Source organism: Chrysemys picta, chromosome 3 (genome assembly GCF_011386835.1).
Source record: "Chrysemys picta bellii isolate R12L10 chromosome 3, ASM1138683v2, whole genome shotgun sequence".
In the NCBI taxonomy this organism is placed as follows: domain Eukaryota; kingdom Metazoa; phylum Chordata; order Testudines; family Emydidae; genus Chrysemys; species Chrysemys picta.
The window spans coordinates 116,704,525-116,731,432 of NC_088793.1; the positions used below are offsets into that span (position 1 = coordinate 116,704,525).

Here is a 26,908-nt window from a genome sequence, read left to right on the forward strand (position 1 = left end):
ACACTTCATTCCTGTTTTCATGGCTTATCACTGGAGCAGGACCATCTGTACCTCCATTTTAGGCATGTCCTAAACTTTAAAGTTATACAGGAATAACTGTCTGCTAGGAGTGGGGTTTTTTAATTTTTATTTTTTATACCAGTACTGCCCCTAATGTGGACCCAGTTATACCAGTATGTTTACTCCCATTCCTATACAGGAATAACTAAACAAGCACCTTTACATCAATATAACTTCATCCACAGAGTTTGTACTGTTTTACTTATAGCAGCATAATTAAAGCAGTAGAACTTCTAATTTAGACAAGGCCTCAGTGAGTTAGCAACGATTTCATTATTAGAATCTGCAGTTTGTTATTTTAAGCGGAGCTGGGGAGAACATTCTCAACTGATTGTATTTTTGTCAAAATATGCGTTTTCATCAAAGCTAAATTTTTTCATGGAGATATATGAATTTTGATGGGAAGGTTTAGAGGTCAGGAGTGACCAGCAAGCCCTGGACAGGAAAGAGACACTCATAATTAAAAATCATACCTTTTTTATCTGAATATGGACATTGGACATAATTCTGTCTCATGAGAACATTTCAAAGGTTTTGTGATCCTTCCAATGCAAAAAGAACATTGTATTCCTTTCATTGGAATTGTCATCCTCTGGCCAGCTCCAGTATTAAAGGTGTATAGCATCCGTAGAAAGTTGCTCTGGGATTAAACTTTTTGTTAGAGCTGGTTAGAAGATTAGTTATTTGGGGAAAGGGGTTGTTTGTTTTTCATGTGGAAAATTTTAATGTAAAGAAGTTTTCATTTTTATCAATTTTTTCCACATGAAAGCATCATGGATTTGTCAAGAACAAATTGTGTCAAACCAACTTAAAAACTTTATTTGACAGGGTAACAACTCTTGTGGATGGGAGGAAGTGGTAGATGTGGTATATCTTGACTTAAGTAAGGCTTTTGATACTGTCTCGCATGACCTTCTCGTAAACAAATCATAGAAATACAACCTAGATGGAGCTACTATAAGGTGGGTGCATAACTGGTTGGAAAACCATTCCCAGAGAATAGTTATAACTGGTTCACAGTCAAGCTGGAAGAGTATATCAAGTGAGGTCACACAGGGAACAGTTCTAAGTCCAGTTCTGTTCAATATCTTCATCAATCATTTAGATAATGGCATAGACCGTATGCTTATAAAGTTTGCGGATGATACCAAGCTGGCAGGGGTTGCAAGTGCTTCGGAGGATAGAATTAAAATTCAAAATGATCTGGACAAACTGGAGAAATGGTCTGAAATAAATAGAAGGCCTTGCTGAGAAGAGTCTTGACTATTAGCCTCTGTGTGCAATTGGCTTTCCTCTAAGCTATACGGCTGCACAGCTGCCTATTAAGTGCCGCACAGGAGCTCAAGGCTGCGGCAGGGAGAGATGTCTCTCCCCAAGTCCTGGACTTGCCATGGAGCCCCTCCCCAGGCCCTGACCCAGCCCAGCCCCGGACCTGCTGTGGCCGGGGCACAGGCACCTCTCCCCTAGCCCTGACCCAGCCCAGCCCCAAACCTGTCATGGCCAGAGGACAGGCACCCCTCCCCCAGCTGCAACCCAGCCCAGCCTGGACCTGTCGCAGCTGGGGGAGAGGCACCTCTCCCCCCCCCCAGCTCAGGTGATGCTGCAGGGAGAGAGAGTGGAGAGGAGTCCTCTCTCCCCACCGTAGCCCTAGGGAGCCTCATTGCACCCCAAACCCCTCATCCCCGGCCCCACCCCAGAGCCCACATCCCTAGGTAGAGCCCTCACGGCCCCACACCCCAACCCTCTGCCCCAGCCCTGAGCCCCCTCCTACACTCCGAACTCCTTGGCCCCACCCCGCCACATGAATTTTGTTATGTGCACCAATATGGAGGTGATGTGGAGACAGGGGGCTCAACCCTCGGCCCAGCCACTCCACCCCTTCCCCCAAGCCCCCACCCTTGACCCGCCTCTTCTTCCCCTCCCCACCTCCTCCTCCTTTACTTCGCACGCTGGGTCCTCGCTCCTCCCCCCCTCTCTCCCCTCCCTACTGAACGCTGCGAACCAGCTGATTGCCACGGGCAGGAGGCAGGGGAGGGAGGGGGGAGGTGCACCGAGTCCTCGCTCCTCCCCCCTCCCTCCTACAGTCAGTGCCTGCGCTAGCAAGAACAGCATGAGGAGCAGCCGGACAATCCATCCTCTTCCACTCTCTGACTCCACCACCTCAACCAAACTTCATACTCAGCAGTGATGATTGTAGTATTAAATTGTTTCTTTAAAATTGTTTAAAACTTATACCTGTATTAAATTTCTTGTTTAAAATGTATATCATGCCTTTTGTCTGGCAAAAAAAAATTTCCTGGAACCTAACCTCCCCCCCATTTACATTAATTCTTATGGGGAAATTGGATTCACTTAACATCGTTTCACTTAAAGTCGCATTTTTCAGGAACATAACTACAACGTTAAGTGAGGAGTTACTGTATAATGGTGCTACTTTCATGTAGTTAAATAATGTTTGTTCACTGAGAAAGCTGTATGTACAGAGAACCATTGTAATGCTCCTGCATTTATATATTGCCTTTCATCCCAAAGGATACCGAATCCTTAATAGACTTGATTCTATGGCTGTCCTGTAGGCACAACTCCCAGTGACACCAATAATTGGAATGACCAAAGGACCAAGGCTCAAATACATATGCAAGCTGTCCAGCTCTTCATGAATCAATTAAATATAGCCACTATGGAATGAAAAAATAGTGCAGTGCAACACCACCCAACATTTTTGGACAAGAATACATTATCCAGTTGAAAGCGCATAGGGGAATTTGGCCAGGCAGAATGTAATTGCCTGTCTTGAAATCTGGCCAAAAGACCCGAGTTAACAGCTCCACTTATTCTTGTGAAAATTGGCATGGGATCTTTATTCACCACATGTGCCAGAACCTCACTTTTAACTGCCCGAGTTTCATACTTTCACCCCAGTTCTGTCCTCAGATATACAGGCACAACTCCTATTGAAATTAGTGTACTTTTGTATACTGCCACCACACACTATTAAACAGCTGATATTTTCTACCCCTGAGATGGGTTTTGGGGTGGGCAAGGTCAATCCTCTCTTCCTTCCCTCCTCACAATGCACTGCTTGAATTAATTAACATTTATAATTCTCAGATGACAGGTGCTAGAGGAGTACAACATATGTTTATTTTTATGATACTCTGCAAAGCTGGATTTACATTTTGTAACCCTTCTGCCAGCAGCAACAAGGGCCAGGTTCAGTATCTAGGGATTCCTTTTTAACAATACAACACAAAACCGCTCGAGCCCCCACCCAGTGACCTGGGACAATTACACACCACCCCCTGGATGCCTCTAAGAGGCAATACTTTCCCTCTCGCAAGTACAGAGTCTGAGTGTAGCAAACACTTTTATTAAAAGGAGGGAATTAACTCAGCATTAATTTGGGAAAACATTGCAGCTAGGGTTCATAAACACAAACCATAAGCAAAAGACCCACCCCCAAGAAAGTTGGGCAGTGTCCTTTTCCCCTCAGGTTCTTAAGTCCAGCAATGCAAAAGTACCTTTAACGTGCCCGTCCCTTCTCTGTAGCCTACTCACAGTTGCTGTCCTTGGCCAGTACAGCCCCAGAGTTCAGAGGTTCCTCTGCAGAGTTCACCTCCCACCCTGTGTGGAAGGCACGGGGGCTAAGGAGGCACCTTACACGCTGCACTGCTCAGGCACTCGCTCGTCACCCCAACTGCCAATTGCTATGGCTCTGTGTGGCTCTGCTCCAGCCCTCTCCACCAGCTTATCTGCTGGCCACTTGCCACACCTCTCCACCAACTACCCACTCACCAAGATAACCTCAGCCACCCCCCCACAACATTTAACCCAGCTTTCAGCTGTTAATGGGGGAGCCTCACTGCTGCTCTGCACTGGGTAGTCTCTTGTAATAGAGACACTGTCCAAAGTAGTTCTAATACTTAGACCTAGGTATCAGTGATTTCAGCTCTACAGCATGTAACAAGACTCTCAATTGAGTCTAAATTAGCTCTTTTATTATACCATGGATAGAGGAAGGCTCAAGAAGTATCTAGGACACTTAAAAGGAGACCCACCCTCTCTCCATTCATTGGGCTTTGGAACCCATGGCCACTGCCTAGCAAGTGCCAATCAGTTGAGGGTGAGTCCCTCCCTTGGAGTATGTCTAGTACAGTTCTGCTGCCCTCAGTTCACACAACAAGGACAACAACCCCTTATTACTCCTGCCCCAATAACAAGGAGACTGGGGATCCAACACCAGACACAAGTGATCATTTGGGCAAGCAATTCCATCATGCTGAACACCTAGGCAGGGTGGGTGTGTCCATGTAAACAAGATCAGCTTTTGATGTCATTTTCCACAGCTCACCACTAGATGTCAGAGGAGAGCTCATTCAGACTCTGCTTACAATTTTGTAGGGTCTCCTGCATTACAACAGCACTGTCATGAAAACCAAAAGAGGAAAAGTTTTAAACCAGCACAGCTTGTGTGCTCAATAAAATGAGGATTTCAGGCTTTGGCAGAAAAAAAGTCAGTAAGTTCCCCAACCATCTGTTCCAGCACTGCTTGTTCTGTTTAAAGAAAACCAGTTAGCTTCTGAGAGAGAAAAACTTAATTGTGTCCATTCCAGAGAAGAGGGGAATGCAAGAAAAATTGGATAGAAATAGAGAATGAATCAAAGTCTGGATTCTAAATTACTTTACTCTGATAAAACCAGGGACTACCAGGTACTCTATTTATTGTGAGGAAGCTGCATTTTCCTGAAGAGGAGCACTATTCCAGAGTCTAAAACAAGATTACCTTTCTAAGAGATCATATTTACTGGAGTGCTTAATGCTGAAAGGGACAAAACAGACCCCAGAGTCCAGAATCTAGTTGGAAGATGATATGGAAATATTGACAGCAGTCAGGGCCCCCGGTGATTCTGAGCCCTGCACATCCTGGATGGTTAGAGAGAGTAGGGGTTACCTGTAATCCTGCTAGCAGAGGGTGTCAACCCCTTCTTCAACAAAGGGAATCTAACATGCACTTTAGGACTTGTAATAATCTGACTGGCAATAAAGTGATCGTCAGTCACATGGTCGGCTCCAGGCACCAGGCAACCAAGCATATGCTTGGGGCGGCACCTGGTAAGGGGCGGCCAATCTTGGGGTGGTGGGGGGGCAGTGTGGCGCGGCGCAGCATTCCGCGGGGGGGGGGGCGCTCCGGCGGCGCGGTGCTCGGCGGGGGGCGCTCCGGCGGCGTGGCGCTTGGCGGGGGGCGGCGCAGGGTGCGGCACTCATGGGTGGGGTTCCGGCAGCGCGGCGCTCAGCGGGGGGCGGGGGAGGGCTCGGTGGGGCGGCGCTTTTTTTTGCTGCTTGGGGCAGCAAAAAAGTTAGAGCCGGCCCTGGTCAGTCACCAAAGACCCTGCAAGCTACCACTCAGTGTCTAACCTTTTTCTAATCTAAAAAAGCAAAAAAGCTTTAATGCCACCTTTTAGGTGCCAGTATCCAAGACCCCTATCAATCAGGCTTCAGGGCAGGGAAAGGTATAAAGACAGTGCTTACCACTCTATAGACAGGGGAGCTCAGCCAGACAAATTAAGGGCATCCGTATTGGATCCTATTTGACTTCTGTAGCTTTGGATACCAGTGGTCATCAAATTTGTCCTGCTGCCAAGAAGCTGCAGAGTGAACAAATGCCCTGAAATAGCTAATGTTCCTCCTATCAACCTAACACAGGTAATGGCCAGCTGTTCCTCCACCTCAAAGATCCCCACAGACTCCATGCTCTCCTCCATATTTGACATTCATATGAAGTCAGAGGGAAGGCTGGCAAGACAACATGGGCTGATGCATCAGCAGGCAGACAGCATCCAGCTGTAAGTTTCCTTTTTCCATCAAGGCACACATCAGCTCTTAGCTTCATCAATGCCTGGCCACAACCAGCACTTGGCTGGAGAGCAGCTGACTAAAGCTGATTCCAGCAAAGACTGAAGTGAGGCTGGCAGGAAGAACAGAGCACTTCACAAAGAACTTGCAGCCTCTCCAACAGCCCCCACTATTGGAGGCATCTGCCCTCAGGTTGTTAAATTGCAGACTTCCATCTTTTGGATGAAAGAATGACAAGCACTAACTTCCATCTGAAATGGGCCAGAAGATTGCATGCCATCCTACTGGGCAATGGGCAAGCCACAGTGATCTACACCTTCAGACTTCCAGGCTCAGTTACAACTCAGTGTAATTAGGAATGAAGTATCACAGCCAGAAGAGTATCCACCTACAGCACTCTGTTCACAACATCGCTGTTGTCCATGTATCACCCTGGAGCACCACTGTCACGTCAAGATCTATCTTAGTATTCAAAGCCCTCCATGGAATTAACCCTACCTACCCAAGAGATCTCTCCCTCCATGATCATGACCACAACAATTTTGTTACACTGGAATAAAGAAGACTAAATTATTTCAGGAGCTGAAAAGAGCACGTCTTCACTGGCAACGTTAAAGCGCTGCCATGGCAGTGCTTTAACGTGGCTTGTGTAGTTGCGGCAGAGCCCACCTCCATGAGGGGACTAGCTCCCAGCGCTGGTGCACTGTCTACACTGGCGTTTACAGTGCTGAAACTTGCAGCACTCGGGGGGGGGGCGGGGGAGGGGTTTCCCTGAGCGAGAAATTTGCAGCACTGTAAAGTGCCAGTGTAGACAAGTCCCTAGACTATGGAATTCATATCTGCAAGAGATATGAATGACAACTTCAAAAACCAAGATGAAATTCATTCCTCTGACTTGTTTTACCTCAGTAGGATCTTCACATAGAAGATAATCAAGCTCTTTTCCTACTAGCTAGAGAGAGAGAAAGAGAGAGAGAGAGATTTCTATTTTTAAGTACTTGGAAGGTGTTGCGGTAGTGCTCTGTATCATACATAGTAGCGCTGATGGGAAATTCTGTTAGTGTACTCCCCTTCCCCCCCACACACAAAACCAGTTTCTGAAAAATCCCAAGTTACTCCATGAAAAAAAAAAAAAAAAAAAAAGATTTTCCAGGCAGAAGATCAAAAAGAATACATTTCATGTCCAGTTGACTCAAACACATTTTTTGGGGTCTGTTCAACATTAATCTGTGTTACCCCTAGCTGACACAAAGATCTCATACCGCTATTCTCCTCTGTGGGCCAAGGTCCCCAGCTGAACTGCTTCCACCATGATACACCACAATCTCCCCTCTGTTTGAACCATTACAGTGCATTATAGAAAATGTAGTCTACTGGGGAGCCCCATCTATAGAGACAAACAGGAGTATGATGCCCCTAAACTATAATTCCTATAATGCACCACAGCAGAAGGGGGAGACAGGTGTATTAGTGTCAATCCAAGCCATAAGAACATAAGAATGGATATACTGGGTCAGACCAAAGGGCCATCTAGCCCAGTATCCTGTCTTCCGACAGTGCCAATGCCAAGTGCCCCAAAGGAAATGATCAGAACAGGTAATCATCAAGTAATCCATCCCCTGTTGCGCATTCCCAGCTTCTGGCAAACAGAGGCTAGGGACACCATCTCTGCCTGTCCTGGCTAATAGCCATTGATGGACCTATCCTCCATTAATTTATCTAGCTCTTTTTGAACCCTGTCATAGTCTTGATCTTCACAACATCCTCTGGCAAAGAATTCTACAGATTGACTGTGCATTGTGTGAACAAGTACTTCCTTTTGTTTGTTTTAAACCTCCTGCCTATTAATTTCATTCAGTGACCCCAAGTTCTTGTGTTATGAGGAGTAAATAACACTTCCTTATTTACTTTCTCCACACCAGTCATGATTTTGTATACCTGTATCATATCCCCCCTTAGTCGTCTCTTTTCCAAGCTGAAAAGTCCCAGTCTTATTAAATATCAGAGAGGTAGCCGTGTTAGTCTGAATCTGTAAAAAGCAACAGAAGGTCCTGTGGTACCTTTAAGACTAACAGAAGTATTGGGAGCATAAGCTTTCAGGACCCTCTGTTCCAGTCTTATTAATCGCTCCTCATATGGAAGCTGTTTCATGACCCTAATCATTTTTGTTGCTTTTCTGAACCTTTTCCAATTCCAATATATCTTTTTGGAGATGGGGAGACCACATCTGCATGCAGTATTCAAGATGTGGGCATACCATGGATTTATATAGAGGCAATATGATATTTTCTGTCTTATTATCTATCCCCTTCTTAACGATACCCAACATTCTGTTAGCTTTTTTGACTGCCACTGCACATTGAGTGGATGTTTGCAGAGAACTATCCACAATGACTCCAAGATCTCTTTCTCTCTATTCATAATACTTTGCACTAGGGCTGTCAAGTGATTAAAAAAATTAATCACGATTAATTGTACTGTTAAACAATAATAGAATACCATTTATTTAAATATTTTTGATGTTTTCTACATTTTCAAATATATTGATTTCAATTACAACACAATACAGTGTACAGTGCTCACTTTATATTTATTTTTTATTACAAATATTTGCACTTTAAAAAACAAAAGAAGTAGTATATTTCAATTCACCAATACAAGTATTGTAGTGCAATCTCTTTATAATGAAAGTTAAACTTACAAATGTAGAATTATGTACAAAAATAACTGCATTCAAAAATAAAACAATGTAAAACTTTAGAAGCTACAAATCCACTCAGTCCTACTTCAGCCAATCGCTCAGACAAAAAAGTTTGGTTACAATTTGCAGGAGATAATGCTGCCCATGTCTTGTTTATAATGTCACCTGAAAGTGAGAACAGGCATTCGCATGGCACTGTTGTAGCCGGCATTGCAAGATATTTATGTGCCAGATGCGCTAAAGATTTATATGTCCCTTCATGCTTCAACCACCATTCCAGAAGACATGCATCCATGCTGTCGACGGGTTCTGCTCAACAACGATCCAAAGCAGAGCGGACTAAGGCATGGTCAGATGCCACCAGCAGAAGGTTAATTTTCTTTTTTGGTGGTTTGGCTTCTGTAGTTTCCGCAGAGAGTTGCTCTTTTAAGACTTCTGAAAGCATTCTCCACACCTCATCCCTCTCAAATTTTGGAAGGCACTTCAGATTCTTAAGTCTTGGGTTGAGTGCTGTATCTATCCTTAGAAATCTCACATTGGTACCTTCTTTGCGTTTTGTCAAATTTGCTGTGAAAGTGTTTTTAAAATGAACATGTGCTGGGTCATCATCCGAGACTGCTATAACATGAAATATATGGCAGAATGTGGGTAAAACAGAACAGGAGACATACAATTCTCCCCCAAGGAGTTCAGTCACAAATTTAATTAACATATTATTTTTTGACGAGTATCATCAGCATGGAAGTCCTCTGGAATGGTGCCTGAAGCATGAAGGAGCATATGAAAGTTAAGCGTATCTGGCATGTAAATACCTTGCAATGCCACCAGGGCCGGTTTTAGCAGGTGCGGGGCCCCACGCTGGGACACGAATTGTCTCGCGCCCCCCAGCCCCAACTTCGCCCCGGCCCTGCCCCGACCCCGCCCCCTCCCTGCTCCATTGGATCCCTCCCCAAATCCCTGCCCTGCCCCCCCCTGCCCCATTGGATCCCTCCCCAAATCCCCACCTTGGCCCCGCCCCCAGCCCTGCCCCCTCACTGCCCCATTGGATCCCTCCCCAAATCCCCGCCCTGGCCCCACGTCTTCCCCAAGCATGCCGCATTCCTCCTCCTCATCCCTCCCTTCCAGGCTTGCGCTGATCAGCTGTATGGCGGCACAAGCACTGGAGAGAGGGGGGAGAAACAGGACACAGCTTTTTTTTTTTTTTTCCCGCTCCGCCGGCAGCCCCAGACGTTGCGGGGCCCTCTTAGGCGTGGGGCCCCATTCCGGGGAATCAGCCGAATCGGCTTAAAGCCGGCCCTGAATGCCACCTACAAAAGTGCCATGCAAACGCCTATTCAAAAAAGGGCAAAAACAATTATTAGGGGTATGGAACAGCTTCCGTATGAGGAGAGATTAATAAGATTGGGACTTTTCAGCTTGGAAAAGAGACGGCTAAGGGGAAATATGATAGAGGTCTATAAAATCATGACTGGTGTAGAGAAAGTAAATAAGGAAGTGTTATTTACTCCTTCTCCTAACACAGGAACTAGGGGTCACCAAATGAAATTAATAGGCAGCAGGTTTAAAACAAATAAAAGGAAGTATTTCTTCCCAGTCAACCTGTGGAACTCCTTGCCTTGAGAAAGCCAAGACCATAACAAGGTTCAAAAAAGAAGTAGATAAATTCATGGTGAGTAGGTCCATCAGTGGCTATTAGCCAGGATGGGCAGGAATGGTATCCCTAGTCTCTGTTTGCCAGAAGCTGGGAATGAGCGACAGGGGATGGCTCATTTGGTGATTACCTGTTCTGTTCAATCCCTCTGGGGACTTGACACTGGCCACTGTTGGAAGAAAAGATACTGGGCTAGATGGACCTTTGGTCTGACCCAGTAGGGCCATTCTTTTGTTCTTACGTTGTTTTGTTTATCATTTTTACGGTGCAAATATTTGTAATCAAAAATAATATATAGTGAGCACTGTACACTTTGTATTCTGTGTTGTAATAGAAATCAATGTATTTGAAAATGTAGAAAAACATCCAAAAATATTTAATACATTTCAATTGGTATTCTATTGTTTAACAGTGCGATTAATCACAATTAATTTTTTTAATTGCAGTTAATTTTTTGAGTTAATCGCGTGAGTTAACTGCGATTAATTGACAGCCCTACTTTGCACTTCTGTAATGCTTGTCAGAAGAAGATCTCTAAGAGGCCAATAATAGATCACTCAGATCTACTGAGGACAAGTGTTATGAATAAGCTTGGTATTATTACTCAGAGAGTAGCAAGTACCTGGAAATTTCCATTTTGAATCCTCAAATAAAGGGCCTCTCTGGGAACTTGTAGCGGGGCAATCACCCCGCTCCAGCCCTGAAAGGTTTAAAAGCCAGTCCTTGGAGAGGGCTGGGGCTGGGGCTGAGAGCCAATAAGAATAGGCTGATTGGGAAGGCAGCCACAGCTGGGACCATGTCCAATTAGGAGACAGTGGCCCTATAAAAGGACTGGGTCAGTCTCTCTCTAGCTCTTGGGAGAGAAGGACTTGGCTGCCTGGGAGCTCAGGAACTCCAGCTTGGTAAATCCCCAGGCTGTGGGCCTTGCTAAAGGCCAAAACAGATACTGGGGTTGCAAAGGTGCAGCCTGGGGTTAGGCAGAGGCAACAGATCCCTTCCCCCCTTGCCAATGATGAGTGGTTTACAGACTGCAATCTACCACAGTGAGCAGGGGCTGGATGACAACTGGCAGTAGCCACTGAGGCAAGGTGGGTTTAGAGGGTTGGGGGTTCCCTGAGCCTGGGGGTACTGCTGGGGCAGAACCCTGAGGAAAAGGGCACCGGGGTCTGGGAGGGACATGGGGCGAGTGGCAGGTGAGACACCGGCCTGCAGAGGGCGCTCCATATGCTGGAAAAGAGCTAATTCCCAGGATGACCAGCAGGAGGCGCCGCATGGGTGAGTCTCACTTCGCTACAGAACTGTATGAAGACAGCTGTTGCTAAGCTGTTACTAAGATGATTTAGGAAGTTTGAAAATTTCATTTCAGTTGTATCAAAACAAGGTGTTTTGACATTTCCACATCAAAGGTTTTTGGAAGTTTCTGTTCTGCAAAAAGTTTTGCTATTTTGACTTTTCAATGGATTTAGGACTAAAGTTTGGAATTAGCAGAATTTCCCACAGGATAGCAATTCTGATTTTTGGCTACCACTTGCATATAGTTATTAGATAAAGTGTGAGTAGATAGCAAGATTATGTAGCATCATTAGAGGTTTGTAGGACCAATAAAACTTGTAAAGAGCTGCTAGACCAGGGGTCGGCAACTTTTCAGGAGTGGTGTGCCGAGTCTTAATTTATTCACTCTAATATAAGGTTTCGCGTGCCAGTAATAAATTTTAACATTTTTAGAAGGTCTCTTTCTATAAGTCTATAATATACAACTAAACTATTGTTGTATGTAAAGTAAATAAGGTTTATAAAATATTTAAGAAGCTTCATTTAAAATTAAATTAAAACGCAGAGCCCCCCGGACCGGTGGCGAGGACCCAGGAAGTGTGAGTGCCACTGAAAATCAGCTTGCGTGCCACCTTTGGCACGTGTGCCATAGGTTGCCTACCCCTGTGCTAGACAGAGCCATTTGCAGGGTATGTAGGTGCTACCATGATGGGAGCTATTGAAAGTACTTCGATGAGCAGCAATATTGATCATTAATTATTTTTTTAATTCCTAGTGTGAAAGCTATTGATTCTCTAAAGTAGGACCAGCCCCAGACATTTTGCTGCCCGAGGCAAACTTCAGTATGAGCCTCCCTCAACACACGATCAAGTAAGTATATTCCAAATCATGTTTTTACTAGGTTATTTATTGCCACTTTTGATGTTACTTATTAATTAAATCAAAATTTAAAGCTTAGTTGTGCCTTGAGAGACCAGAGGAGCTCTGGAACACCGCAAGATTTGAAGGACCATGAATCTTATTGCCTTCAAAGGAAAATTAAACTAGTCTCACTGCTTCCAGGCTGGCTAGAAAATACAACAAAGCAGAAACAAGGAGACTTTGAGTGGTACAAAGATCATGTCTGCAGACAGACACACTAAACATGGTGGCAGCATGGGAGTCACTAAATTTCTCTCACTGACCAAGTCAAAGAGCAGATGTTATAGTTTAAAAAAAAAAAAAAAAAGCTTGCTTTGTAAAAGCAGCGAGATGTGTGCAGAGTGTACAATTCCCAGAAGACAGAGAATCCTAGAAAAACCTATCTACACCTGAGGCGACTTAAGCTACCAGATTCTGGTGATCTAAATCTACACATATCTCTACAGTGAGCTAACCCAAGCCCAGCAATGTCAGTGGGAAGCTCCTGTTTGCTTCAGTGGGAATGTGGGGGTTCAATCCAATGGCAAACTGATGCTCACTTTCTCCAGGCTTCCTGTTCTCTTCCACAATCACTACCACCCTTCTTCCTTTCACTTCTATGCCTATTCCCCCTGCTACTTCCCTGCCCCTCACAAAATCCCCAGTAGTTTTCTGTTTCCTGGATTCCACTCAGTAGAAGTTATGGGCCAACAAAAAGACACACACATCTGTCAGTTTGTGCTATAAGGTTATGAGAAACGCCATTTACCTTCCCATTAGATTCTGCCAGTACCTCAGTTTCTCCCTTGGCTTAGCCCTCCAACAAGGCCTGTATTCTCTTTTTGTCTACCCAAATTCCCTGAGCAACAGCCCCCTCAGTAGCAGCTGAGTGGACAATTCTCCTTTTCTCATGGGTTCATTCTTATTCATGAATGGCTCTAAAACAGTGGTTCTCAAACTTTTGTACTGGTGACCCCTTTCACATAGCAAGCCTCTGTGTGCAACCCCCCTATAAATTAAAAACACTCTTTACATATTTAACACCATTATAAATGCTAGAGGCAAAGCAGGGTTTGGGGTGGAGTCTGACAGCCTTGTGACTCCCCATGTAATAACCTCATGACACCAGTTTGAGAACCCCTGCTCTAAAAAAAGCCTTTGCCCAGCTCCTCTCAAGCTACTTCCTCAGTCATTTCCCCTTAAAAAGAACAGAACTCCAGGGTTTTTTTTTTTGGTCTGTTTTGTCAAGGAGACCCACAGCAAGACCACTATTTCCTTGATCTTCCTAATTAAGAAAACCAGACCTTTTTATACCCAGCATATTTAGCATTTTACAGTTCCCATGACTGCTGAACTACAAGTCCCAGAATACTTGTTTGGGGCCAAAAACTGCATCACAGGAGTGCCTGAAAACTGACCTCAGAAAAGCTAGCTCCCATGTAACACAGGTAAAACTCTTTTGGGGTGCCCAGTGATTCAATGCAGGATCAAATCCTTAATAAGTACTGCTCCTCTATTTTGGAGGAAGTTTATTTTGTTTTAGAAATGACAGAACCATACATCAAATTCCCACAATGCACACACCAAAGAAGTAGCCCTTAGGCAAATCACAATGCTGAAATTGCTGTTCTGAGACTATAACAAAGTTTCTTGCTGTCAATGCACAACAAAACTAGATTACATGGAAGAAGAAAAGCATAGGGTGACAATAGAAATGAAAACATGCTGTACAAATGATAAACACCGAAAGCATTCCCCTACCAAGCAAACACTTTTAAAATTTACAAAGAAAAGTAATGCAATGAAAACTATGAAATAACCATAACCCAAGAAGCCTCCAACATGTATATTAAAAAAGACCTCCACGCTTTTAGAAGAAAATGACCAACAGAACAACACATATTGATGCTAATGATTGCATGACTTACTTGTCAGAAACCAGGTTCCTATATGCACAAAGAAAAAATGTGTGTGTGTGGGGGGGGGGGGGGGGGGGTGGATGTTGCAGCATTTTCCACATACTAATTAGCCTCAGTGTACAAAAATTTCTCTGTACCAGCCATCAAGGCCTGGTTTTATCCAAGTTACTCCTTATGACCTTTCATGTTTGAACCTGTGATGACTATAAGTAAGGCTACGATTTAATCATGGGTATTTTTAGTAAAAGTCATGGACAGGTCATGGGCAATCAACAAAAATTCATGGCCAGTGACCCGGGAGGTGTAATTCCCAGTGCTGGTAGGCATACACATGCTAGCTCTGCTATTTTTAGCATGCTAGGCTGAGCAGTGTGGCCATGGTGGGCGGCATGGGCAGTGGCTAGGGTGATCAGATGTCCTGATATTAGGGGCTTTGTCTTATATAGGCGACTATTACCCACCCTTATCCAGATTTTTCACACTTGCTATCTGGTCACCCTAGTAGTGGCACAAACTAGCTGCTCAACTACAATCTTTCCAGATCCCCTGGGTACAAACTCAGGTGGCTAGTTTGAGTCACTGCAACCACTTTGCTATTTTAGTGCACTAGCTCTAGCAGAAAGAACAGGAGTACTTGTGGCACCTTAGAGACTAACAAATTTATTAGAGCATAAGCTTTCGTGGACTACAGCCCACTTCTTCGGATGCATATAGCTTATGCTCTAATAAATTTGTTAGTCTCTAAGGTGCCACAAGTACTCCTGTTCTTTTTGCAGATACAAACTAACACGGCTGCTACTCTGAAACCTAGCTCTAGCAGAGTTAGTGTGTGCCTGTCTCCCCATCCTGGGAATCACATTTTCCAGCTGTTGTGTACACATACCCACAGTTATCTCCCAGATTAGCACCCTAACCACAAGACCATCCTTCACAGTCACACATTTAGGCAAGGAAAGAAGAGGAGCTATGAAAATAGCTGGATAATTACTAAGGACTACGCTACAGGAAGGCTGCTGTAGGTGTCGGGAGTTGTAGCTCTTGCACCAGCAGAAGGTGAGAGAAATCGTACAGAGTAGGAATGGGAAAAACATGCCTCCAGAGGAGATTTGACAGGAAATAGAGCTGATGTTTTTAACCACACAACAAAAGTTCTGCCACCCTCATTAGCTCAAACATTTCAGATAAAGGCAATAGAAGCCTTACGAAGCTCTAGAGAGGAGGGTGAAACAGGCCACTATTACATTGGCTGTTTGGTCTTCATTCAGTATTTATAGTATTTTAAAACTTTGGCGGCTACAGTCACAAAGGAACGTAGGCGTGTTGCTGCTGAGAGTCACTATGCCTAACCTAGAAAATCACTGAGGGTATGTCTGCACTGTGATAAAGACTCACAGCACAGTAACAGCTGGCCCAGGATGCAGGGCTAAAAATTCCAGTGCAGACATTCAGGCTCAGGCTAGAGCCTGGACGCTGAAAACCCACGAGGAGGATGGGTCCCTGAGCCCAGGCATCTGCCTGAGCCCAAATGTCTACACTGCAGTTTTATAGCTCTGCAGCCTAGCCTTGCAAGCCCAAGTCAGCTGTGGCTCTGAGACTTGGTGCCATGAGTTTTTTATTGCAGTGTAGATGTACCCTGGGATTCACAAAGCCTGAGTTCAGTGCGTAGGCTCCCTATGCAATGAGTGGAGACAGAGGCACCTCAGAATGGGACTCATAAAAGCCAATATGCTAGGCAGCTCCCTCTATAAAGTAGCTAGTAGGAGATAACAGGGAAAGGAGCATGTCTTAAGCCCCACTCCTCTCTTGGAGATAAATGCCAAAGTCTGGGCTGTAGGGAAACGCCTATCTCTGCTTAGGATTCTCAGCTGCACAGCCTCTTGCAGAGAGGTGCCTGTGCTGTTTTGACATCAACAAGGAGGAGGACCTCCCTCTTAACTTTTAGCCCAAAATGGGTAGGGTACTCACCTGGGATGTGAAAGCTCCCTAGTTCAAGTCCCCTCTCTCGTATTAAATGAGGATATTAATATAACAAGTATCACAGAAACTTGGTGGAATGAGGATAATCAATGGGACACAGTAATACCAGGGCACAAAATATATTGGAAGGACAGAACAGGTCATGCTGGTGGGGGAGTGGCACTACATGTGAAAGAAAGTATAGAATCAAATGATGTAAAAATCTGTACTACAGAATCTCTATGGACAGTAATTCCATGCTTGAATAATAAGAATATAGCAATAGGGATATACTATCGACTACCTGACCAGGATGGTGATAGTGACTGCGAAATGTTCAGGGAGATTAGAGAGGCTATAAAAATAAATTAAATAATAATGGAGGATTTCAACTATCCCCATATTGACTGGGAACATGTCACCTCAGGATGAGATGCAGAGATAAAGTTTCTTGATACCTTAAATGACTGCTTCTTGGAGCACCTAGTCCTGGAACCCACAAGGGGAGAGGCAATTCTTGATTTGGTCCTAAATGGAGCACAGGATCTGGTCCAAGAGGTGAATATAGCTGGACCGCTTGGTAATAGTGACCAAAGCAGCCCAACATAGTAGCACTTACTTTCAGAAAAGGGAACTACACAAAAATGAGGAAGTTAGCTAATCAGAAATTAAAAGCTACAGCGCCAAAAGTGAAATCCCTGAAAGTTGCATGGAAATTTTTAAAGACACAATAACAGAGAATCAAGAACCAAAAAGGTGCCTCCATGACTAAACAACAAAGGAAAAGAAGCAGTGAGAGGCAAAAAGGCATCTTTTAAAAAGTGGAAGTTAAATCCTAGTGAGGAAAATGGAAAGGAGCATAAATTCTGGCAAGTGAAGTGTAAAACTATAATTAGGAAGGCCCAAAAAGAATTTGAAGAACAGCTAGCCAAAGTCTCAAAGTAATAGCAAAAAAAAAAATGTAAGTACATCAGAAGCAGAAAGCCTGCTAAACAACCAGTGGGGCCACTAGACGATCAAGATGCTAAAGGAGCACTCAAGGATAAGACCATTGCGGAGAAACTAAATTAATTCTTTGCAGCGGTCTTCACGGCTGAGGGCGTGAGGGAGATTCCCAAACCTGAGTCGTTCTTTTTAGGTGACAAATCTGAAGTGTCATTGGAGGAGGTTTTGGAATAAATTGATAAATTAAATAGTAATAAGTCATAGGACCAGATGGTATTCACCCAAGAGTCCTGAAGGAACTCAAATGTGAAATTGCAGAACTACTAACTGTGGTTTGTAACCTATCATTGTAATCAGCTTCTGTACCAAAATTGGTTGAAACTATAGTAAAGAACTGAATTGTCAGACACATAGATGAACATAATTTCTTGGGGAAGAGTCAACATGGTTCTTGTAAAGGGAAATCCGGCATCACCAATCTACTAGAATTCTTTGAGTGGGTGGACAAGGGGGATTCAGTGGATATAGTGTACTTAGATTTTCAGAAGGCCTTTGACAAGGTCCCTCACCAAAGGCTCTTAAGCAAAGTAAGCTGTCATGGGATAATAGGGAAGGTCCTCTCAGGGATCAGTAACTGGTTAAAAGATAGGAACCAAAGGGTAAGAATAAATAATCAGTTTTCAGATTGGAGAGAGGTAAATAGTGGTGTTCCCCAGGGGTCTGTACTGGGACCAGTCCGATTCAATATATTCTTAAATGATCTGGAAAAAGGGGTAAACGGTGAGATGCCAAAATTTGCAGATGATACAAAACTACTCAAGATGGTTAAGTCCCAAGCGGACTGCGAAGAGCTACAAAAGGATCTCACAAAATTGGGTGACTGGGCAACAAAATGGCAGATGAAATTCAATGTTGATAAATGCAAAGTAATGCACACTGGAAAACATAATCCCAACTATACATATAAAATGATGGGCATAAATTAGCTGTTACCACTCAAGAAAAAGATCTTGGAATCATCATGGATAATTCTCTGAAAACATCGCTCAATCTGCAGAAGCACTCAAAAATATGAACAGAATGTTGGGAATCATTAAGGGATAGATATTTCCTCTATATAAATCCATGGTATGCCCACATCTTGAATACTGTGTGCAGATGTGGTCGCCCCATCTCAAAAAAGAGGTATTGGAATAGGTTCAGAAAAGGGCAACAAAAATTATTAGGGGTATTGAATGGCTTCCGTATGAGCAGAGATTAATAAGATTGGGACTTTTCAGCTTGGAAAGAGATGACTAATGGCGGATATGATAGAGGTCTATAAAAGCATGACAGGTGTAGAGAAAGTAAATAAGGAAGTGTTATTTACTCCTTCTCATAACACAAGAAATCAGGGTCACCAAATGAAATTAATAGGCAGCAGGTTTAAAACAAACAAAAGGAAGTATTTCTTCACACAATGCACAGTTAACCTGTGGAACTCTTTGTCAGAGGATGTTGTGAAGGCCCAGACTGTAACAGGGTTAAAAAAAAGAATTAGATAAATTCATATAGGGTAAGTCCATCTATGGCTTTGGTCTGACCCAGTATGGCCATTCTTATGTTATGTTCTTTGATTTCAGGAGAAGGGATCTGAGCAAGGATCTGCCGTCTCTCAGGAGAAAGGGCTTTAACCACTGGTCAATGAGAACTTCTGATGTGGGGCTCCCTCAGGCTCTCCTGTTGAAGCTGTCCTACTTTCAATAATAAATAAAAAATCCATTGGCACACGGGAACTGGATTCTGAGTCTCCCAGGTGAGTGCTCTAACCACAAGTCTACAGAGTCAGTCTCTCTCTCATATATCACTATTTATCCAAAACTGAACAGCTTCAACAGGAGAGAGTCCCAATTTGGATATAAGAGACCCACTTCAGACTATCCCAGAGCCCAGTGATTAGGGCACTCACCTGAGGGGTGGTAGTTCATATCCCTTCTCCCACTCAGGCAAATGGTGGACTTGAAGCAGGGGTCTTCCCCGTCCCAAATGACTACCCTAACCACTGGGCTAAAAGTTAGGAGGGAGGTCGCCTTCTTGGCCTTTTTGTTATAAGGTCACCTATAGGAGCCTGATCTGGTAAGGGAGGCCTGAGCACACTTACCAGATTGCGTCCTGCAGGCAAGTTAGGTGGAGGAACACCTATCTTCTCTCAGATCGCTCTGGGGATTAGGCACCAGGATGTCTGGTGTGGAGCTGCAATGCTTAAATTGAAAGACAGAAACATAGGTACCTAGAAAACTCTTACTGCAAAAATTTAGGTACTGGGTGATTTTAGATGCCTACAGAGTTCAGGGACAGCTGAGCAGGAGTTTTGTGAAACCCAGTGGGGCCTAATTCTGGTACTCTTGTGCCTAAAGTGGCTATTAGGTACCTAAATCCTTTTGAGAATCTAGCCCTGAATTGGTAGAAGACCTATTCCACTAGCTTTCACAAGAAGCTAATAATTTATATTCTAAGACAGATGAAGGGTCTTTTAAATTATTATTTGAATGTATTAGTGTAGTGAATATATTAGGTCATATTTGTCCCCTGTATGAAACAAGTCTATTCATGTAATTTTGTGCAAATTACATGGTGGAGAAAAATGATCTCTCAGACATCTAAGGAAGGGCTGTGAGTCATTTATTATTTTGTGCCCAATACCAAGACTGTCAAGGAGTGAAAACATGGATTTTAAAAGTGCCAAGATATATCTGGCAACATAGGAAATGATCTATGAATACTTTGGCTTTTTCATTAGCATCAAGGAGCCTTTCATGTTGTGCCTGTAGAAACATTTGTAATAAATCTCTAGCTAGTAATTACCCCCTAGAGTTTCAGAGATTTGTCATTTTTGTGTGCAGAAGAATGTACAAAATAGAAAAAAGATCAGACTAGATGCTTATCTCCTCAACCACATTTGTGCCTCATTTTGCATGTGAAAATAAATAATTCAGGAGTGAAGAAGTTAATGATCTCTGTTCATCTTATCTTATCTCTGCTTATCTTTAGGGCTTGTAACTAAACCCAGTACAACCCAATTTCACCTTCTTTTCCCAATGTCTTTCAGTTGCAATTAAACCTGATTTGTAACCAACTCTGCATTTTCATCAACACATAACCTTCTGGGGATGAAAGGGGGAGAGAAAAAAAAGCTGCACTTTTTATTGGCCCATGAAGCTCTGCAGTTGTTTTCTATCCACAAGCAGCACAGAAGTGGAATGTTCCATCTCCGCCACATCCAGAACTCTCAACAGAGCAGCATGACAGAACATGGACTGATTGATGCACAGCAGCTCATTACAGTCTCCGTAATTCTGTCAGTCTAATTAACTGGGAAAATCACTTCCAAAGGCGTTTCACTGATTGAACTCAAGCATTTCATTTTAAATAAAACAGGTACTACTTTTCACCCACCAAAAAACTTGAAATTGGTTTTACTTTATTTCACCAAAGATTTTTAACTTTATTTTTAAATTGGCCAGTTCTTCTGTCTTTCCTTTGCTGTTAGTGAAGACTTGTGTGATCTCCAACACCTGTCAGCTTTTCCTTTTGTCTTCTCCCCTGATTAGGTCATATTCAAGTGCTAATGACACTACAATCTGCTGACACAGGAAATTCATCTCTGACTTCGGTTTCCTTCAACACATTCTTCTCTCTCTGACTCACACCCACAATACAAAGATTTGGGCCATCCCCTGCTGTAGAAAAACCCATGTGAGGGATTCTGCAGGAAGAAATCTTCATTGAGGATCCACATGTAGAGATCTCCCCACATCCTCCCATGGGGTTGAGGGGCAGAGAGTGCCTTTCTCCCTTTGCCATATTAGGCCATAGGGACTAACTCTAAACATAATGGATCTTGGGGTGATCCACAGGAGGTCAAGATTGACAGTACAGTTGCTGTGTGCTTCTGCATTGGCTTTGGCCTGCAGCTCCATGCTATCAAGGAACCAGTCCTCCCGCCTTAGCTGTAGCGCTAATCCACAACAAACTAATGTTCTCACAGCCTGAGGGGGAAACCAATATGCATCCACCCATCTCTCCCCCTGTCCTGACTAGTCTATACCCTAACCCTGGCTTCTGGAGGGTGTGGATAGGGGGAGGGTAACATTGTGGCACCTGAACTCCACTTCTTCATGGAAGGGCGGCAGACCTGTTCTCAGGGGTATGCAGATCTAGGGATACACTCTGATCCAAGTACATTTAAAAATATGAATCATGCTGTCACTCCTACAGCCTGCAAAGGGAAGGAGAGATTGTTATCATTTCTGGTTTTAAACACTTGGGAGATGCTCAGGTACTCCAGGGATGGGGGTCATACGAGGCCTGAGACAGACAACTAGGAAACAATGGTGATATAAAAGATCTTAGGTTACAATTTCAGTGCCCATTTACATTGAGTGAGAAGATGGGGGAAACACATCTTGATCTGCTGCCAGACTTTCCAACTACACTCAAGGAAGACCCCCTTGCTGTTTATGGACAATAACAGCACAGTAGGTGCAGAGGAGAACTGACAGCAAAAGGGATCAATACAATGGCTTGAGTAACAAGTAAACCAGTAAGAAAAGCTGTTAAAAATGAGGTTATGAAAACTCAGATTTTCAAATTATTTTCCATGTGAGCTGACAATTTAGGGATATTTAAATGTACTGGAAAAGAAATGGAAAATAAATAAAGGCGCTGAGACTGTAGCGGCGTGGTCACCCACTCCCGTCCTGAGGGGTTTAAAACAGCCCAGGAGAGGGCTGTGGCTGGGGCAAGCAACTCCCAGGCTGATTGGGGAAGCAGGCACAGCTGGGAGCCATGCCCCAAACAGACCTCAGCTAGCCCTTATAAAAGGGCTGTGAGCCAGAGACTTAAAGAGAGTCTCCTCTAGTTGGGGAGGGAGATGGGCCTGGCTGCTGGGGAGCATACCAGGGTACCTGAGGTGGAGCAGGGCTGGGGAAAGACGAGAGGAGCTTGGGAGCTCCTGCATGGCAACTCCCCAGGCTGCCGGCCTTGTACAAGGCCAAATAGGTACTGGGGTTGCAGGGGGCAGCCCAAGGGTAGGTGGAGGCAGGAGGCCCAACCCCCCCCTTGCCTGTGATGAGTGGCTGTAAACTGCAGTCTGCCCCAGTGAATGGGGGCTAGATGGTGACTGGCATTAGCCTTATACTGAGGCGAGGTGGGGATAGTGGATGGGGGTTCCCCTGGGTGGAGATAGTGGGTGGGAGACCCAGAAACCGTGGGGGTACTGCCTGGGGGCAGGCCCCAAGAGAAAGGGGCACCAGGGTCTGGGAGGGCCACGGAGGCCAGCAAAAGGCGAGACACCGTCCGACAGAGGGAGCTCTGGAGGCTGGAAAGCTACTTCCCTGGACGACCAGCGGGAGGCGCCACAGTGGTGAGTCATCGCCCCGTTAGAGACATATCAGGTAGAGGAAACCAATGAACAATATAAAGCAGTCCAATTTTAGAACCTAATCCTGCAAACACTTACATGAGCAATCCTTACCCATTATGAATGCTGTCATTGACTATATAAGGATTAGGACATGAGGAAATGTTTGTGGGATCAGACCCTCATTTGCATTGCATCTTTTCATATGCACTGCATCCCTAAAAACTTTACAGATTTCAGTAACAGAATGAGAGAGAAATAGGAGCAGAGAAAGTAATTAATAGGTGCTAGCACAAAAAAAAAAAATTGGAAACCACTGGCCCACCAATAGTTAATCCTGATTGCTATTTCCATCTACTCGTGGAAAATTTCTGATCAATTCACCTGCAGGGGATTTTGTCTTGACTAATACCTTAATTTTGAAAAGGAGCAAAGTTTCGGTAAGTATACAGGCTATGGTTTCTATTTTATCCCACTTTCCCATCTTCTGACAGTTTTGTTTTATGCTTCTCGGCTGAATATTGTAGAAATAGCCCATCCCCTCTTCCTCCTTCTTTTGTTAACTTTTGTTAGTTATCCTTACCTTTTAACTTTACTCAGCATCTTAGTTTGTGGTAGTTAAGTACATTTATGATTAACACCCCAATTCTTCAAGCTAAATCTCTTCTGTTCGAGCTTTGATTCAGTTTCACTATGCAGTACTTAAGTATTCACACCACCTCTGGCCATTAGTAGAAAGTACAAGCTTGCCTCCAAATAGAAAAACTATGAAATGCACAACACACAGGAGAGCTCAAACTGTCATGCAGGCAGGGCCGGCTCCAGGCACCAGCTTCTCAAGCAGGTGCTTGGGGCGGCCGCTCCGGAGAGGGGCAGCACGTCCAGGTATTCGGCGGCAATTCGACCTCCCACCGAATTGCCGCCCGCGATTGCGGCTTTTTTTGTTTTTGTTTTTGTTTTTTGTTTTGGCTGCTTGGGGCGGCCAAAACCCTGGAGCCGGCCCTGCATGCAGGTTTATAAACACAGAACAAAGTTATCACAGCTTTGATGAAACATGATCCAACTCAAAACTGACAAAGAGAAATCAGGGCTGATTTCTAATATGAAAAGCTAATCTAGGTGGCTAGAATGCATTTCCTCACACTGCACTGTAACAACATTAAGATCAGTTCTGTTTTATGTATGTTTTCCTTTAGCAAAATAGCACTGCCTGCAGTATTTCACTTCAGCCTCATTATGATTAGAACGTCCCCTGAAATGTGGAGTGTATGTAGTGGGGGCCTGGGGAAAATGGTATTGTCAGAACCAACCAATGGAACAAGATCCAAGTTTCATGACTGATCCCATCACAGGCCAAACCAAAACCCGAGTTCTAAACACCCATCTCACTTAGCATGACTATAATTTACCTGAGACAAGGTGGGTGAGGTAATATCTTTTATTGGATCAACTTCTGTTGGTTAAAGAGATAAGCTTTCTAACTGCACAGAGCTCTTCTTCAGGTCTGGGAAAGGTACTGAGGGTGTGTCTATACTTGAAGCGCTACAATGGCACATCTACAGCTCTGCATCTTTGCCGCTGTAGTGCTTCAGCATAAATGCTACCTAAAGCTGATGGAAAGGGTTCTCCCATCAGCATAGGCCAGGGGTAGGCAACCTATGGCACGCGTGCCAGAGGCAGCACGCAAGCTGCTTTTCAGTGGCACTCACACTGCCCGGGTCCTGGCCACCGGTCTTGGGGGCTCTGCATTTTAATTTAATTTTAAATGAAGCTTCATAAACATTTTAAAAACCTTATTTATTTTACATACAACAATAGTTTATGTATTAAGTTCTATATTATAGACTTATAGAAAGAGACCTTCTAAAAACGTTCAAATGTATTACTGGCAAGCGAAACCTTAAATCAGAGTGAATAAATGAAGACTCGGTACACCACTTCTGAAAGGCTGCTGACCCCTGGCATAGGTGATCCACCCCCGAGAGGCAATAGCCAGGTCAATGGAAGAATTCTTCTGCCAACCTAGCAATGTCTACGCCGAGACTTAGTTCAGTTTAACTACATTGCAGAGAGGTAAGGATTTTTTACATCCTTGAGCAATGTAGCTGGATTGACCTAACTTTTTATTGTAGACCAAGCCTCAGAGTGTCACGGCTAAATATAAGGTAGACTGTTTAGCATAAGTAGTTAACACACATTATAAGAGATCATTCAAGGTAAAGTGGCCCATTAACATCTCTGCAGTCGGAGGACAAAAAAGGAGGGTTAGTGGGTTACAGATTTTTGTAATAAGCCATAAATCCAGTGTCTCTGTTCAGTCCGTGATTTTTAGTGTCTAGCAGAGTTATGAATTTAAACTCCCAGGCTTGTCTTTTGAAGGTGTTGTGCAGATTTCCTTTGAAACCAAGGACTGAGAGGTCAGATGCACAGTGATAGTTTTTTGAAAAAATGTTCACCCACAGGTGACAGTGTTTTTATCTTTTATCATTTTTCTGAATGAGTTCATTTGAGAGCATAATGACTGTCTGGTTTCACCCACATAGTTGTGATTGGGGCATTTAATGAACTGGGTGAGGTACACCACATGTTGTGGTAGGTAGGTCTGTGTAGGACCCATGGATCCTGAAAGGTCTGATATGGAGGGTATTGACCATCATAGCCTCAGAGATACGTCTGTAGATCTTGCACCTGTTATGGCAAGGTCTGGTGCTGCTTTCAGATGGCATGTCCTGATCTATGGTGAGCTTGCTTCTGATTATGAGGTTGGGGGGGCGGAGTTGTTTGAAGGCCAGAAAAGAGGGTTCAAGAAATCCATGAAGTATGGATTGTAACTGTTTTTAATAAAAGCCCATATGGGTTCTATTGTTAGGTGGTAGATGACAACGAGGGGTGTTCCCAATCCTTATTTTTACCTGTCCTTAATTTTACCTGTCCTTATTTGTCTGTACCAAGGAACTAGAGCCAATAAACACATCTCCAATCTCTTTCCTCCTCTTCCTTCCCCTTTCATCCAGCAGACCCGCTAGTGTGACAGATTTATGTTACCAATCTGCCTGAGGCATCAGGTGAGCAGGCTGAAGCCGCAGCATCGTTAGGGGAGAAGATGAAGGAGCACACCAAGTGACTAAATTTTAAAGCTTTATTAATAAAATAACAGCGGTGAGTGCGAATTGCTCCCCACGTCACTCAAAGGAAGGAAGAACGCATTAGTGCCCAAGCCCTAACCCACTTTCATACTCACACATGCAAAACCCAAGACTGGCCAAGCCTGGTTATAACGGAAGAAGAAGAGGGGGAAGGGTAGACGAGAGTTCTGTCCTGTGCACAGGCCGTCCAGAGTCCGCTGTTAATCTCAGATTTGCTTCAGCTCTCAGGAGGGTTTTAATTCCTGGGGTCTTTTGGGGGCATTTTGTTCAGGGACCTCGGTCCCACGTGCACTTTGTACCAGTCCAAACCAGCTTTCTGAGGCTTCCTCAGCTTTTCCAAAACACGCCGGCTTCAGGGACGTGAAATTATTGTTTTCCCCCTCACTGGCCTTCACCATCTCACTAGATTTTGCAAACCCCGGCAGTCTGGTTCAGCTTGCTTCTCTTTTCTCACAGTTGGCTGGGATTGGGTAAGATACAGATACAGCTGCAGGCTTCTTGGCTGCCTAGAGTCTGTTCGAGCGCAGTGACCTTGGATGGGAGCCAGCATCTTATCTTCAGACTTAACCGAGGCGTCGAGTTAACCTGTTCTCTTCTCCCTCCCTCCCTCTTCGGCCTCAGAGAGATAGATGAACTACATGATGGAACAATTCATTCTGTTGATGTAGGAAGCGTTTACACTACAGTTCCATAGCTGTGTCGCTGTAGCGGCAGTAGAGTAAAGATGCTCTTAGATGTAATTGTGTACTTTTGTCACAGATTAGATCCTGGGAACTGCATATGGCCCAAGGCTACTCAGAGATTCATGCTGTAGCAGCCATAAATCACATTTTCTTTCTTTGCTGAATCTGCGTCTCAGATTTCTTAACATTTTAATGTAATAGTTTTTCTTCACATTGTAATCTGATAATCATACTAATAGATTTAAATGGTTTTCCAAAAAGAAGGGAGTTGATTCAACTACAAATGGCAGACTTAAAATTTATAAATACTAAAAGGATATTTGGGATGCATTACAGCATCCTTAACCATGGAGAGCACTACATCATGAGATCTGTTTTCCAGCTCTTTAAATTCAAGTCTGTGCTAAGCAGCTAGTCTGAG

The 26,908-nt window shown here is 44.1% G+C and overlaps 1 long non-coding RNA gene across 2 annotated transcripts; it reads left to right on the forward strand.

Moving 5' to 3' along the window:
* Positions 1 to 11,053: 11,053 nt before the first annotated feature.
* On the forward strand, positions 11,054 to 21,254 carry LOC135982047 (uncharacterized). 2 transcript variants are annotated; one of them, XR_010599252.1, is made up of 4 exons: positions 11,054 to 11,353; positions 12,313 to 12,407; positions 18,880 to 19,052; positions 20,346 to 21,254. It is a non-coding gene; the product is annotated as an uncharacterized LOC135982047 (long non-coding RNA). The 2 variants fall into 2 exon arrangements; XR_010599251.1 differs by lacking the exon at positions 18,880 to 19,052 and having other exon boundaries at positions 11,074 to 11,353; positions 20,346 to 21,246.
* Positions 21,255 to 26,908: the final 5,654 nt, after the last annotated feature.